This window comes from Rhopalosiphum maidis, chromosome 3 (assembly GCF_003676215.2).
Source record: "Rhopalosiphum maidis isolate BTI-1 chromosome 3, ASM367621v3, whole genome shotgun sequence".
Classification (NCBI taxonomy): Eukaryota; Metazoa; Arthropoda; class Insecta; order Hemiptera; family Aphididae; genus Rhopalosiphum; species Rhopalosiphum maidis.
Genome location: NC_040879.1, coordinates 71,949,500 through 71,955,349, shown reverse-complemented (window position 1 = coordinate 71,955,349; position 5,850 = coordinate 71,949,500).

Here is a 5,850-nt window from a genome sequence, read left to right as displayed (position 1 = left end):
TTATTATTTAAGCACTTGAAATGTTTAATTAAATTACATTTTCATAATTAGAAAAGTTAATCACAATCCACCACCAACTTTATAAGAACAATCAGTTTACATTTAAACTAAAATTTATAGCAATAATGATTAAATTATTAATTAAAATCCACGGAATTAATATCAGGAATACTTAATTTAAAAAAAAATGTATTTAATATTAATATGTACATAGATAAACTAATTGTTGAAAATAATTGAATGAAACTATAGATATTAAGTAGCTATAGTTGATAAAATATAGTTTACAATATCAGTTTTTATGTAATGAAATATAGAGGACACCGCACAATCATAAATTGTTGAAAGACAATATTTTCTGCGATGTAACGAAACGGCGGTTTTAATTTATTGAAATTGTCAACATTAAAAAAAACCCACAGGTGTGTAATGTCCTATATTAACTATTCAGTTTTCCATTTTGCCATTATGGCATTATGTTATTAATCATTATTATATATACCTACACATTATATGTTTTAGTCTATTAAAATTGTATAAGCAATGTTTTTAATCTTTATGGATTACTTTTTAATTTTATACTTATATTTTTTTTAACTATAAATTACATTTTAAAACAAAGTTTATAGGTTCATGGAAATCAACAAATATTATTTATGAAAAAATAAATTTACATTTACCTACTTTTTTCAAAACCTCTAATATATGAAATACCTCAAAACCCTATTGTTTAATATTATATTTAAAGAAAACTTTTAAATATTAAGCAAAATTAAACTCATTACTTATTTTATGTGTTACTATATCCATCAACATGATGTTTCTATACTTATTTTTTAAATAAATAAGCATATAATAATTATTTTTATTCGGCTTTACTTATTTGTATAATAGCAATTCGTAAAACTAATATATAATATAAACCTATACAATTAATATATCTATAGTGAGTATAAATGTTTATGTTAATGTAAATAAAAAAAAATTAATTAATATAACTAATATACTATTCTGTTAATAACTAGTATTCCTACATTATTGTTATTATTTCAATAAATTGTAATTTTATAATTAATATGATAAAATTATACGTATAAGTATAATTATAATAATAATTTGTATAGTTTTAGGATATATAATATATATATATTTATCAATATATTTAAGATTTTTCATATTGGATCAATTAATTTCAACCGCTGTTATAGGTGGGAAATTTTTTAAAGTAACCATTAGGAAAATATTATGCTATTGATAATAAATAATAGTTACTACATTAAATTATAATATAAAACTCACAATAAAATTAATTAAACATCAGACTGTGATCTTTTATTATAGGCACACTTATTGAAGGTTCGAGATAAGGAAGTATAATAGATATATAGTTTAAACTTTCTGCATTAATATCTGTCTATAAGTACATATCATTGTTGATTAAATATAAACAATGTTGAATAATAATAATTTTTTAATTATAATTTCGGTACTACAATTTTTAAATCTATGTCATATAATGGCATATAGGTATAGTGTATATTTAAGCATTGTTCAAATTCTACGCAAATATAACAGTATCAGATCTATATCAATTATCGAGTTGTTACGTAAACAAGAGCATCAGGGCTCGTATAAAACATAATAATACGACCATTGTAATTATTTTAATTGATGGTTAGATTATTAATTAATTAACTCACATTATTGGTTCTCAAGGCCTAAAAGCTATGTTTTTCAACCTTCAAACTCTGTTTGTATAATTTGTGAGTGCGATATTGATTTAGCAATTATTTACGATTAATTCAGAAAAAAAATTAGTGAAATAAATTTGAGTTTTTTGTACTTTAATCCCACAGCTTATGATTCAGATCATAAAATGAAAATTAAATACAATGTAATTATACTTAGATAACTTTCCATATAGATACCCAAAATCTTCTCTCACAATTATTGGAATTTTTATAAGAGTTTTACATAAAATGTTTCATATTTCTTTAACTAAAAAGTAATCTATTACTATTGTTAGAAATAATATACGTAATAAAAACGTATTTTAAATAATAAATTTACCTAATAAAAAATCATGTTTTCATAAATTTAAATTCTTTAGTCTGAAATTTATAAACTAAAATTATTATTTTCAAATTATGTTAATTCGTATATTTAAGCATTATATGGTCCATTAAAATTAAATATTAAAAACATAATTTCAATATAACATAATTAGGCTGTTGAAATATATTCAATAAGTTGGTAAAACATTAATGGTTCTAAATACCACATTCAACAAAATAAAAATTAACATAACAAAGAAATTATTCAAAGAATATTATGATAACGTATTTATTGGAATAGTTGCAATGCGTTATATAGGTAATAACAATATAATACCTACCTACCTATTTATTAGGTCTAATAAAAAATTCCCTTTATTTTTTTACTAATTTTAAATATTTTATTTTCAACCAATTATAAGTTTGTATATAATTTACATTTTATTTTTAAATAATATTATAGATGGAGTCTTGAAGTTATTAATATATTATAACTATGATAAACTTAATATTATTAATCAATTATACTAAAACCAAAACGCCAAGACCGAAAATTGTGTGTATTGTGTAATTGTATACATTTTATAGTTTTTGAAGCTTTGTTAAATTATTAATTGCTATAATATTTCATAAAATGAGTTGGATGTGTTTCAAAATGTTATATTTGATTGCGTTCTACGAGACAAAAACCAGATTTGAAGGTAACGCTGGTAACGTTGGTAAATATTTACATATCATTTTACGATAATTGTTTATAAATATTTAAATAATGATATTTTTTACTGTAAATCTAGCAATCAGCAATCAATCATAAAATCATTAAACGATTTAATTATTAATTAAACATTTTAAAGAACATATTATATTACTGGATTATTCTACACATTTTTCATAATTTGAATATTATTATTTATTATTGTATTATCTTTAAAAATTAAAAAAAAATAAAGCATTCAATGTATATATTGTTATTGTGGCCTGTTCAATAATAAAAAATAACCTTTTATATACAAATACAAGTTTATGTATATTATGTATTTTTTAGAAAAATATTTATCAAAATATTATATATATTTTATATTATTTACTATTTTAATACTTTGGAATATATTTTATAAAGGAAGTGATGAAAAGTAATTATTTAAACTTTACATCTTTATGATTTTATATTAATATTATAATATGTAAAATTTATTTTACTGTTTTTATTTGCTTGTGATGCCTATTATAGCCATAATGATATACTCTAGGTAGACACTTCATCAAAAATCGATTTATCACGATTAATTGATATATTATAATACTATACACACTATATGTATAAATTGTAATTAAAAAAAATTAATTTAAAAAAAACAGATGATTAAAATAAATGATAAGCAGATTATTTATTTGTACCTCCTTGATAGCAAAAAGATAACGAGTAACGAGTAACGAGTAACGAATATGTGTTATGATCAGCAACGCTCGTACACTATTAAATATTTTATCTGTCTTTGTAATGAATGTATTGATTGAAAATTCAATGATAAATCAAAATCATTGCTTATGGAAAACGATTTTAAGCAGAGATATTTTGTTAACAATTTTCTAAAGATATTTTAATTTATTTATAATAAAATTAATAGTTTATTTTTCTATTAGTATTACGATATTGGATATGTTGAATAATTTTTGATACAAACATAAAAACATTGAATATATTATTATATTATTATTAGTATAATTAATATTAAATATTTGCATCATATCTAAATTATTATTGTTAACTTATAAGTTTATATCACATTGGACCTATTATAAAACGATGTGAGTTGGTTTTTGGTATTAATGGCTTAAAGTTAGTCTTGAAATCGAGAATATTTTGAAAATGTTATTTTGTATACAAAATAATAGTACAATGATAATGGCAAGTTTCAAGTCTTTAGGTACCTTTACGATTAATATTTTTTGAATTACTTCATAACTAAAATAATTATTCCCATTTAAAAATCCAAATTTGTCAAATTAGAACTAATATATCCAAAAATAATGTTAGATATATATTTTGATATTTTGTGAATGTTGAAAAACCAGCTTACAAAAAATTTTATATGCAGTTATTAAACCTTAATATTAAAAAATATATATTTAAACCAAGTTACATGCTGAGATACTACACTTTATTCATGGTATAATGTTAATTTGCCTATGCCATCGTTTAACTGGATCTTCCAAAACTATGTATGTGACGTGATTGTTGTTCTCACAGTTTTTAATTTTATTATGTTTGATAAATACTTGTAGATAATATATTCTTTTAAAAATTTATGAAAAATACCAAATTTATCTTTTATATTTGTTAACGTATATTTAGATACTTCATAATTTAAAATACAAAAGCTATTTAAAAAAAAATTAATTTGATTTTGATTTAAATGATTTGGTATACGCTATTAGAAGCATATCTACCTACATATCATATAATTTGTATGTAATATTAATAACACGTTTTTAAATTCAGATACTTTCAAATATCACCGACAAATTCAATTAAAATTAAAATATACCTACTATTTATTAATTTCATTATCAAGTCATATTAATTTTATCAATATTGATTATTTAAAAAATATTTACTGATTATTAATAAATAATCAATAAACTTAATCCAAGTATACATAGGTAAAATATAAATTTTTACTATAATGACAAATTTATGAATTTTTTTCTTACTACATTATGTATAGTTAATAATATTCTTTTTATAAATAACTATAGACTATAGTTATTACCAAAAATAAATTGGTATAATAAATAAGTATTTAAATAATATACAACATGTGGTATTATTAAGTATTTAAGTTGGTACATTAATAAAATGAACAAAATATCATATATATAATTATTATTATTTAGTGTATTGTATAGCTATAGTGTTATACCAATGTGTTTTACACTACACATACATAAACAATAAAAATGGTTTAATGCGGTGTAGTTAATTATTAATTTTCTTCTCGTAGAGCTCCCCCTTCTCTCGTCTGTCTTCTTTAAATTATCCCTCTCCCAATATTCAAATTCTCGTCTTCTCCTATAAATATATTGGCGATGGCGGAAAAAGTTTTTTCTGCTCTCACGGTCATTGCCAATTTTATTTCCTTCATTAAATCATCTGGTTAAGTATTTAACCACTTTAAATTCTGAATTGAGCAATGAATGTGTTGGTTTTAAAAATTGCAAAGACGTGCCATATGTGTTGATCTTTTTTTGTGTATCTAAAGACTTATTGCAGCAAAATCTATAAAAATGTTTCAATCGTTTACATTGATAGGGAGGTATAGAAAAATAGTTTGTTCTTTGGGAAGTCAAACTACGTAAACTATTACCAATATTGGAAATATTTTTAAAACAATCTGGGAAATAATGATTACAGGAAAATAGAAATATTTACGTAAAACTAGTTTTAAGTCAAAACCTTTGAAATTTATTATAATAAACTTCATCAGTTATTTGTACAGAATTAAAAACTATTTTTAATAATTTAATCAACAATTTTTTTCGAATTGTTTTGTAGTTAAAAATGTATATAATTTTTTTTTAATATCAAATAATTGGAAATTGATTTTACAACAATTTCAAAATACAAATGCTAAATTCTTTATTAGATATTTGAAGAACTAACTTTTTACAAAATCGAATATTTAATTGAAAAATATAGATTTTTTTAAATGATTTAATTATATTATGTTGTAAATCAATACATTTCAATTGTATATTTGAAACATTCTGTTATTACGTAAACTATGTCTATAGA